Source organism: Tupaia chinensis, unplaced genomic scaffold (genome assembly GCF_000334495.1).
Source record: "Tupaia chinensis unplaced genomic scaffold, TupChi_1.0 Scaffold141943_1, whole genome shotgun sequence".
In the NCBI taxonomy this organism is placed as follows: Eukaryota; Metazoa; Chordata; class Mammalia; order Scandentia; family Tupaiidae; genus Tupaia; species Tupaia belangeri.
Genome location: NW_006201797.1, coordinates 198660 through 210463, shown reverse-complemented (window position 1 = coordinate 210463; position 11804 = coordinate 198660). Strand labels below are relative to the sequence as shown.

At 37.7% G+C, this 11804-nt stretch overlaps 1 protein-coding gene across 1 annotated transcript in view; it reads right to left on the bottom strand.

Annotated features, from left to right (window-relative positions):
• The window catches only part of NEDD4 (NEDD4 E3 ubiquitin protein ligase), a 166440-nt gene extending 163170 nt beyond the window's left edge, over window positions 1-3270 (bottom strand). Inside the window, exon 1 of the mRNA XM_006163286.3 lies at window positions 3201-3270. The gene's annotated coding sequence lies outside the window, so the exon portion shown is untranslated. The remainder of the gene's footprint in view (window positions 1-3200) is intronic.
• Window positions 3271-11804: the final 8534 nt, after the last annotated feature.

Below are 11804 nucleotides of genomic sequence, written 5' to 3'. Positions count from 1 at the left end.
TTGTCTCTGTTTTCTTCCAAAATCTAATAATTTCTGTTATCTGTCTTTAAGTTGAGTTCATCTTTCCTCTTCATTTCTATTCTACTATTAAATTTAACAGACAATTTTAACTTCAAATACCATATTTTTCAGCTCTAGAATTTTCTTTTTTTTTTTGGAGAGGTTTTTGCTATAGGGCGCATTCGCTTGCCAGACAGACAGAGAGAGACAGAGAGATAGAAAGCGAGAAATCACCCCCCAAGGGGGATGGCCACGCCACAATCCCTTCTCTTCCATTCTCCTCTCAGGATCTTGGGCACGCACACACACGCACCCAGTGTGAGTTTTAAGCCACTGGGTCTGGGACGTGAACCGCGGTCGACTACATGGGAGTCCAGCAACATAGCCATTACGCTAACTGCTGGTCCCAAATTTTCATTTTTTTATGGTTTCGATTTCATTCCTAAAATTTCCTATTTTTTGGTTTATAAGCATATTTCCTTTCTCTACTGAGGCTATGTTGCATTTTCTTGGTTCTTTATAGATCAGGTAATTTTGTATTAGATTCTGGACATTATATATGTTAGGTTGTGGAGGTTCTGATTTTGGCTATATTTTCTCCTGATGCTTTTTGTTTGTTTGTTTGTTTTATTTTACCATTTGATAAATTACCTTGTTTGTACAAGAACCACAAACTCTTGTGGCTTTTCTCTTTCAGATCTTTGTCTTCAGCTATTTCTGAGCTCTCTAGATCCTTCTCTTCTAGAATCCTCACCATTGCCCCACTTCAAATTTAGTATTCTGGTTTCCCAGGCCATGAAGACTACAGTATTTCCAGGTTCTGATTCCAAGTGGCCTCAGATTAATTTATAAGATCAGGTACTCAGTATAAGGCCATTCCCACCAGACTCTTCCTGCTCTGTTCACTCTCCATTGCCTTCAGGTTACTGCTTTTTGTATTATGCCCAGAGTTTATGGTCTATCTGCTAAAGGCCTAGTCTTAGAATTTTACCTATTTCTAGAAGCAGAACTTGATAATGCTCAACATCCCTTTTCAAAAGGGAGATGCAAGGGACCAGCAGTTGGCGTAATGGCTGTGTCGCTGGACTCCCACGTAGTCGACCGCGGTTCAAGTCCCGGACCCGGTGGCTTGAACTCACGCCGGGCGCGTGTGCGTGCGTGCCCAAGATCCTGAGAGGAGAATGGAGGAGAAGGGATTGTGGTGTGGCCATCCCCCCTGGGGGGTGATTTCCTGCTTTCTATCTCTCTGTCTCTCTCTGTCTGTCTGGCGAGCGCACGCGTCCTATACCAAAAAAAACCTCTCCAAAAAAAAAACAAATAGAAACCAAAGTGTTTCAGGCACCCTCCAAGCTCAGTTCCAGGTTTATTGATTCACTAGAAAGACTCAGAGAACTCAGATAAGCTATGACGCCCATAGTTATAGTTTGTACAGTGAAAAGCACTGGTGAAGATCAACAAAGGCATATAAGGTGCATGGGGCAGAGTCCAGGAGAGAGCAGATGTGAGTTTTTCCAGTTCCCTCCAGGTGGAGTTATGGACAGCACTTGCTTCTCACAGCAATGACACATAACAGCACAAATGAAGTATTGCCAACTGGGAAAGCTCACCTGAGCCCTAGTGCCCAGAGTTTTTATTGGGGCTCTGTTACATAGGCATGGAACACTGCTGACCTTATTCATTCTTCAGTCCTTTCAAGGTTGATTTGATAGCCAAGTCCAGGATGCTCAGTGAACAAATATATTCACCATAGATAATATTGTGATCAAGGTGATTTGTTGTGACCCAAAGTCCCTCCAGACATTTAGTCATTCCATGGGCTCAGAAGTCATCTCCCAGGAGCTGGTCAAAAGCCACTTCTGCCTTTGGGATGTGCAGACTTTGTGCACCCCAACCAATATCTTTACACATATTCCAAGGTGGGAAATGGAGGAAGCAACTTCCCATGGAAGTGGTAGCTGGGTCTGGTAGTCCCAACTCTTCATTTTGAGGCTGATTGGTTCTTCTGCCTTCTGGTGACCTCAAGAGGTACTGCATCTACTACACACAAGGGTGGACACCAAAATATTTTGATGCAACCCAAAGAACCGGATGTGACATTGAAAGTTTGGAGAAAACATGACTGAACAAACAGAGCACCATGACTCTCAGCTATACTCTATGATCCTTTGTCTAGGAAATAGGACAATACTTTCTATATCAAATTAAGCTTCACATGAGCACCCACTTCCAAGAGGGGAGGGAAATTCAAGTTGAGGTTTTATTAATTTTTTTTGGTATTTTTAAAATTTACATTTAATCATTGTACATCTTTGCAATGTACAGAATGGGTGGGTTTATGCCTAAAGTCAGACTTGGGTTCATGTATAGGTATGTGTCAGCTGTGCTAGCTATTGGATATATTTAGACTAATTAAGTTCATTGGCAGAACAATTGAATGGGGGGGGTAAGGCATGGAGGGCAACTGTGGATGCCACGGACAATGTGGGAGGAGGATGGGACATGGCAGAGGGTGGGGGATGGGGAATCAAGGATGGCAAAACAAAAGGCAAGGTATGCAGGACATAAGAATTGGAAAATTATTTGCTGAGAATATGTATGTTGATATGCTTGGTTGAGCCAATGCACAGTGTATTTTGGATGGAGAATTCATTTGTGTGTTGTGATGGTGTATAGTGAATTAATGTAGAAAATTAATAAATTTAAAATAAAAAAAAAACAACAAAACAAAACTACAATGAGATACCACCTAACCCCAGTCAGAATGGCTAAGGTTTAAAAAAATAAACAATGAGGACCAGCAGATGGTGCAATGATTATGCTGCTAGACTCCTATTTAGTTGACTGGGGTTCAAGTCCTGGACCCAGTGGCTTAAGACTCATACCAGGTCTGAGTGCATGCATGCCCAAAATCCTGAGAGGAGAATGAAAGAAAACAGATTGTGGCATGGTCATCCCTATGGGGGGGGAGGGGGGGGAGGGGTGAGTTCTCACTTTCTATCTGTCTCTCCCTGTCTCTCCAGAGAGTGCATGTGCCCTACAATAAAAACTTCTTTCCAAAAAAGAAAAAAAAAAAAGATTATTCTACTTTGCACAACATTTTTTATTAATAATAATATTCAGTTTTTTATTCAACCCAAGTTTAGGGGAAATAATTACCAAATGCAAAATTTTCAAATTACAACCCAATCTGATATACTTACCTAGCTCCCAAGATATCCTTCTTTGCAAGGCCTATTCCAGCTATAACTTTCACTCTCACAATTCGTGAATTTTCCTAAAATATAAAAATTCAAATTATTTTCAGTACCTGTAATTTCACTAAGACACAAGCCTTAAAAATATATAGATAAATAAACAGATAGATACTTGACAGAGAGAGATATACAGAAATATATTTATACATATAGCCAAGTAGTGGCACAGTGGTAATACAATTGGACTCACATGGAAAAAGTTCTGGGTGTGTGCCCCAGGAATTCCAAAAAAATTCTTGGCACACACCAAGAAATCCCATGTGTGTGCTCATGATCCAAGCAGGCTGAAACTGGGTGTGGATCAAAGTATGAAAACACTGTCTCTCTCTAATGGAAGAATAAATAAACTTTGGAATAAATAAGTTTTATATATATATATAATTACCATGTATGTTAGGATATTAAAATTAACTGGAGAAATATTTTTAAGAATTAATTTGATTAAAAGCTTCATAGAATAAAATATAAAACTAAATTATTATTTATAGATGAATGGGTTATCTACAAAGAAAAGTTAAAAAATTGGCATTAAATTATTACATTGGATAAGAGTTTATCATTGCTTCCAAGATAAATTAATGCCAAAGTATTAAAACCAATGTAAAAGTACCACTGTTGCTATGAACATAGCTCAAAATTAAGAGTTGGTAATCATTTGTAATAACTATGTAGAAAAGGTCATTATTTTTTTAAACCCATTCAGTAGACTACAGATAATTTGTCAAATATTTAGTATCTTGGGTATCATTCTGGTATTGAATATTTTACTTTTAATTGACATGTATTAAATATTTAGGATAAAGTATCATAAATAAGCAACTTATTTTCAAATAGCTTAGAATTTTAAAGCAGAATAGGAGACCAGCAGACGGCATAACGGTTTCATTGCTGGACTCCCATGTAGTTGACCATGGTTCGAGTCCTGAACCAGCAGCTTAAAACACACACCAGGTACATGTGCAAGTATGCCCAAGATCCTGAGAGGAAAGTGAAGGAGAAGAGGTTGCAGCATGGCCATTCCCCCCCCTGGAGGGGTGAATTCTCACTTTCTGTCTCTCTGGCTCTCCAGTAAGTGCAGGTACACTATAGCAAAAATCCTTCTTTAAAAAAAAAAAAAAAAAAAGTTGAATAGGAAAATGTGTGTTTGGAAATAAACAAAGGAAGCAAAATTATACCAATTTGTGGACTTAGTTTATAGGTATTCCTGTGTTCATTATATGACTTTTTTTTTTTTTTGAGAGGACTTTTTTGCTATAGGGTATGTACACTCGACAGCGAGACAGGGAAAGGGAAAGTGAGAAATCACCCCAGGAATGGTCATGCCACAATTCCTCCTCTTCCATTTTCCTCTTTGGATTTTGGGCATGCAAGCACACATGCCCGATATGAGTTTCCAGTTGCCAGCTCTGGGATTTGAACCATTGTTGGTCATGTAGGAGGAGTCCAGGGCCTTAACCACTACACCACCTGCTGAGCCCCATTATACTACTCTTCTTTAAAAACTTTAACTTTATCTGTTTATTTAGTTAATTTTGTTGGTGCTGTGTTTGTTTTTTAAAATTTGACCAGAGAGAGAGAGAGAAAGTGAGAAAGCAAGCTGCCAGGTCCAGGACTCAAACCACAGTTGGCCATGTGGGAATCCAGAGCCCTTAATCACCACACTACCTGCTAGCCCCCCAATATACTACTCTTTAACCATCCTGTCAATTTGAAATTGTTTGAAATTTTAAGAGTAAGAAAATATTAGAAAACAAAAAGCATATTTAAAAAATTGACCAATAAACAAAACCATTAGAGACAGAAATAAAATTAATAAGAAATATGAACTATTACTGAAGAGCATGCAGAAGACTTAGATAAATGAAGATAAAAACTTAGATAAATAGAGCACCAAATTAAACAAATTGGCGCTTGTGGATGAAAATATTACATATTACTATGTCTTCTGTTTTCTCCACAATATCTATAAATTACATACCTTCTAACACTCCCCTCAAACTTTTGCAAGGATCTTAACAAATAAAGAGAAGAGTAAAAATGAGTAAACAATAACATTTGATAACTATATTGTATTTTAAAAAATTCCAAATAGAGGGCTAAAAGTGACAAGAGAAAAACTAAAAAGCCCTAAAAATGTTAGAATATTTCTATGACATTTGGATAGAAATATTTTTAAGATACAAACCCTGATGAGAAGAATCTTTAGATTTCACAACAAATAAAATTATATTCCTTTTGTATAAGAAAAGATACTATGAGCAAAATAAAAAAAAGAAAAATGAAGGCTACACAGACACACCTAAAATATGCTTCACTGAGATAAATGTCAGTTGAGCAGATTATGGAAAGAACTTCTAAAAATCAGTAAGGAAAATAAAACCAACCTAATAAAAGAAATTATAGTGAATGGCCAGCAAATACATGAAAAATACTCAGTTCACCAGTAGGTGGGGAGAACTTTAATATGCTGGAGGGAGTGTAAACTGATTAATCACTTGGAAGAAATATTTGGCAATGTCTACTAAAGTTCTGTTGCAGGACCAGCAGTTAGTGTGATGGCTATGTTGCTGGACTCCAATGTAGTCGACCGCGGTTCAAGTCCCAGACCTGGTGGCTTAAACTCACACCGGGTGCATGTGTGTGCGTGCCCAAGATCCCAAGAGGAGAAAGGAGGAGAAGGGACTGCAGCGTGGCCATCCCCCTGGGGGGATGATTTCTTGCTTTCTGTTTCTCTGTGTCACTGTCTTTTGGGTGAACACATGCACCCTATGGCAAAAACCTCTCAAAAAAAAAAGTTCTGTTGGGTCGTCGAGAAAAGTCATGACATAGTTTTCTATGCAAAAATGTGGCATGACTTTTCCCAATGACCAATAAATCAATAACCCAGGAAGTCCATTTTTGGACGTATCTCCTAAGTAAGCTTTTGTTTATGTACACAAGGACATAAATACAACAGTATTCACAATAACATTTTTAAGATCAATGAATATGAAATATTATCATACAACCGATAACAAACTTATTCTAAAATTATTCCATTCACAAGCAGTAGCTTGTATCCCTTCAGAAGAGAAGTTAACTAGAAGAAAATATATACATTAAAGGGTATTTATTTTAACTTCATATCTCTAAAGACAAGTACCTTTGTTCCTGGTGATGTAGCTAAACAGATAATTAGAATACTGGGGCCACCAGGTGAGTGGTAGTTGGGGCCCTAAACTCCCACATGGCTGACCACAGGTGAAATTCTATACCTAGCAGCTTGCTTTCTCACTTTTGCTTTCTTTTTCTCTCTGCCTCTCTCTGGTTGAATACATATTTTTTATGAATTATTTTCTTTGGGCTGGCAGGTGGTGTGGTGGTTAAGGATACTGGACTCCCACATGGTCAACCATGGTTTGAGTCCAAGACCTGGTGGCTTGCTTTCTTACTTTCCCTCACTTTCTTTCTCTCTCCCCCTCACTCTGTCCCTCTCTGGTCAAACTGAAATAAGTAAATAAATAAAACGTAACGTATTATTATTTTGAAGTTTGATCAGAGAGAGAGAGAGAGGAAAAGTTAGAAAGCAAGCTACCAGGTCCGGGACCTGAACTGCCATCAGCCATGAGGGATTCCAGTACCTTTACCAACCAAGTTACCAACCAAGCCACCAGGCTGCCCTCCCTAGTCAAATTTTTAAAAAATAATAATATTATATGATTCAATAATTCATAAAAAAAAAAAAAAAAGGAAAAGTCATTTGCATTTGAGCTGTGAGCAATCCCTTTCAGGGGCTAAGACAACCAAAGAGTTTCTCCTCAGATTTCACCCTCTACAACACAAGATCCACCAGATTGGGAGAAAACTGGAACTGCAGAGAGATTGTAGATCACTCCGTCCTGCATACCTCTGAATGCTCTGATTTAACTTCAAGAAATAAGAAAGATACGTATAATTCATCAGATGACCAAAAACCACTACAGAGACACAAGAAAATGAGAAACCAAGAAAATATCTCTCTCACAAGGGAAAAGAACAACTCCTCATTCACAGACTTGTGGAAATGTCAGATAAAGAATGTAAAATATTTGTAGTGACATAGCTAACAGAGATACAAGAGAAGACAGACAATGAACTCCAGAAGATGCAGGAGGAAAGAGTTAATGAATTCCAGGAGGTGTGGAAGTTTTTGCATGAGTTGAAAGAGGATATACACACCATAAAAAAGAACCAAATGGGGGAACCAGCAGTTAGCGTAATGGCTGTGTCACTGGACTCCCATGTGGTCGACCGTGGTTCGCATCCCGGACCCGGTGGCTTAAAACTCATGCCGGCACATGGGCGTGCGTGCCCAAGATCCCGAGAGGAGAATGAAGAAGAGGATACAGAGTGACCATCCCCCCTGGGGGGTGATTTCTCGCTTTCTGTCTCTATGTCTCTCTCTGTCTGGCGAGCGTGCACACGCCCTGTAGCAAAAACCTCTCAAAAAAAAAAAAAAAAGAACCAAATGGAACCGTTAGAGATTTAGACTATAATATAGGAAATCTTAACCTCCCTTGAAAGTATTAAAAGCAGATTAGATCATGCAGAAGATTGAATCTCAGATGTAGAAGACAGAATCTCTGTCCTAGAAAAATTCACCAAAAAGACTGAGAAAATAATCCAACAAAATGAAAACAGTAGAAATATTAGATACCTTTAAATGTCTAAAATTTGCATCATCGGTAGCCCAGAAGGTGAAGAAACTAAGGGCATTGATAATCTATTCCATAAAATCCTGGAAGAAAACTTTCCAAACCTAGAGAGGCATTCAAATATCCAGACCAAGAAATACAAAGAATCCCACATAGAATCAAGAATCCCACATAGAATCAACCCAAGAAGATCTTAAGGCACACCAGAGCCAGACTGACCAAAACCACAGACAAAGACAAGATTCTAAAATGGGCAAGAAAGAAACGTTGAGTTACTTACAAAGGATAGCCCATCAGGCAAACAGCAGACCTCTCAACAAAAACAATGTGAGCAAGGGAAGAATAGGAAAATAGATTCAAAGTGTTTGTGAAAAATAATTAGAACTGAGAATTCTATACCAGGCAAGATTATCCTTCATATGGGAAGAAAGGACAAAAACATTCTTAGATAAACAAAACCTGAAAGAATTTACCAACACTAGTCCAGCTCTTCAAGAAGTTCTGAAGGGAGTGCTACACCAGACACATGCACAGAAATAAGAGTCCAAAAACCACCAAGAAAATGGCCAACTGAATGGTAGGAACAAGTCCAGAATTGATGTTAACTTCCAGGATTTAAATGAAAAGATCAAACCACAACAGAAGAGAGATTAATTACATAAGACTGAACTAGTGAAATAGGATTTACAACTTTTGACTAAAACATGACTGATTTTCCCCTATGCTTTGTTTTCCAGATTTAAGGTTTTTTTTTGTCTTCTCTTGAGCTGTTAATAGGTTTATCTACCTACTATTTGAGTACAATCCTAACCTTTTTCCTGGCTTTAAGTCTTAAGCAAATTTTTCTTAACATTTTTTTTTTAGAAGTCTTCACTAGAGGGTACTTGCGCTCGCGAGACAAGACAGAGAGACAGAGAGACAGAAAGCGAGAAGTCACCCCCCCAGGGGGATGGCCACGCCGCAATCCCTTCTCCTCTGTTCTCCTCTCGGGATCTTGAGCACGCACTCACACGTGCCTGGCATGAGTTTTAAGCCACCGTGTCGGGACACGAACCGCGGTCGACTACGTGGGAGTCCAACGACATAGCCATTATGCTAACTGCTGGTCCCTTAACATTTTGTAATTTTAATTTATTAAAGCTAAAACTGTTTTTCTTGAAATTAAAAAATAGATAAAAACAAATACCTACTTACTGACCACAATAAGCTATATAACTTCAGCCAGCTGCTACTTTATAGTATGTTCATTCTACTTACTGAGTTTTATGCCTAAAGTTAGACATGTCCTCACAGATATGTATAAATCAGCTGAACTTGCTATTGAAAGTATTTGCTTAAGATTTTTGGTACGTCAATCAAATGTGGAAAAAAAAAAAAGAGGCATGGAAAGCAACTGTAGATACCAGAGAGTGTAGGAGGAGGATGGAAAATGGCAGAGGGTGAGAAGTGGGGAATCGAGGGAGGAAAAAATGTGAACTATACAAGAAACGAGAAAGGAAAATTATTTCTTGATAACATGTATTGTAGTATTACTAATTAAACCAATATATAGTGTATTCTGGATGGGAAATCCCATTTTGTATGCTGTGATGATGTACAGTGAATGAATGTCAAATAAATAGCATTTTAAAAGGTTTTTTAAAAAAAGAATTGTAATTAGTTCTAAAACCCAGATTAAAGTAACATAAAAATCTAGAGATGCTAGACAAAATACAACATTCCTCCATTACCAAGTAAAATTAAATATATAGATAATCTTGCAAGAAAGCAGGGGAATCCTTAACCAGCAGAGATAAAAAATGGAATTGAAAACCAGAGAAGTAAACTGAAATTTCACTTCTTTGAGGGAGTTGATCCCCAAAATTCTAAAGACACTTAGAGATTACCTTTTTTCTGGTAGGTCACATAATAAATAGGCTAACTGAAGTATTTCTTTGGCTCTAACAGCCTAATTATCACTATACCAATTAATGAGGGAGAGCTACACTATGCTAAGTAGGTATGAATCTCCAAAACTGAGTTCCAAAAATTAAATATATATATATATATTTTCTGTAATGGCTTAATAAACACATTTTTGTTCCCAAATGGTAAGGTGTAATAGAAAGTGACAACAGCAAGTAATATAACTTGATTATCTTGATTATCTCGATTACATCTAAGTTCTGACATTGTTTATAACTTGCATTTGACCTTAATTGAGAGAAGAGATTACCATATGCCTCTAAAGAAATTAATCCATATTTGTAGAGCTCTTAATATTAAAAATCACCCATGTTACCCTGGATTGAAATACTTTCCAGTCTCCTGGAAAAAAACATAAGAGACATTAATTTAAAACAATCTGAAGTGGGGCCAGCAGGCGGCTTTGTGGTTAAAGTGTTGGACTCCCACATGATCGACTGCAATTTGAATCTCAGACCTGGCAGCTTGAAACACGCTGGGCACGTGTGCATGCATACCTAGAAATCTCGAGAAGAAAATAGAGGAGAAAGGATTGTGGTGTGGCCTTCCCACCCTCCCCCCACCCCCCCAGTGATTTCTCACTTTCTATCTGTCATTCCAGCAAAAACACATACCCTATAGCAAAAATTTCTCTTAGAACAAAAACAAAACAAAACAAAACAAAATCTGAGGGGATTACACATTATTTACTGACTCATTTAACTTTTTAAGAGAGATTTTTTGCTATAGGGCATGTACACTCACCAGAGAGACAGAAAGCGAGAAATCATCCCCCAGGGGGAATGGCCACACCATCATAATCCCTTCTCCTCCATTCTCCTCTCAGGATTTTGGAAATGCACACAAATGTGCCCAATGTGAGTTTTAAGCTGCAGGGTCCGGGACTGGAACTGGGGTCAACTGCGTTGGAGTCCAGAGACGTAACTGCTATGCCATCTGCTGGTTCCTGGACACATTTAACTTTTAAACATTTTCCTTGCATTTCCCACCACAAAGGAAAAAAAAAAAATCAAAACTAGTTATGTTCAAAGCTGTGGTTAATTGACAAGAAGCTATACTGATGTAAAGACTCATAAGATTAAATAAAAAATGCCTTTACTTTCATAGTTATGTTCATTTTTAACTTCAGTTTATAATTTTATACTAGAAAACAGCCAAAGTGGACTAGTCTTTTAATCACATCCACATTCAAAGATCATCTCTTACATCATCTTTGAAAATGAAGAAGAGCATAAATGATACAGCTAGAGATGAAGCTCCAATAATTTTAGAATTATTAACAGAAATCTACACAGTGCTCACGTAAGGGAAAAAGAAACAAAAATTAAACATCCTTTCCTTAATCAAAACAAGGACAGGAAAATGATCCTTAAACAGAACAAAGTTTGTCACTAAAGCTTGAATCTTCCCCTTTCCACTCATAAGATACTTTTATTAATTTTTGAAAGTAAAATGGAAAAGTTACAAATTGCAGGCAAAGAAATAATGGGTTTTCATTTTTTTAAGGATTATTTATTTATCTTTTCTTTTCTTTTTTTTTTTTTTTTTTTTTTTTTTTTTTTGACCTGGGAGACAGTAAAAGTGAGAAAGCAAGCCACCAAGTCCAGGACTCGACCACCGTGGGCCATGTTGGCACCTCAACCACCATGCCACATATCAGACCCCAGAAATATGTTTTTTTTTTTTTTAATGACAGACACAAACTGGAAATGTGTTGTCTATGTGGGCAGCTCATTACCTAAAGGCAGTTTTCCAGGGCTGAGTGTTTCTCCACAATTCACGCAGCCATCTACTAACTACTCTAAAATCCTATGAACTGAAAAAAAAAAAAAAAAAAAGAAATAGGAAATGCAGAGCTTTAAGTCTTTCCATGTCTCAAAGGTCTTGGGAAAATTTATCTTTGCCACTCTCC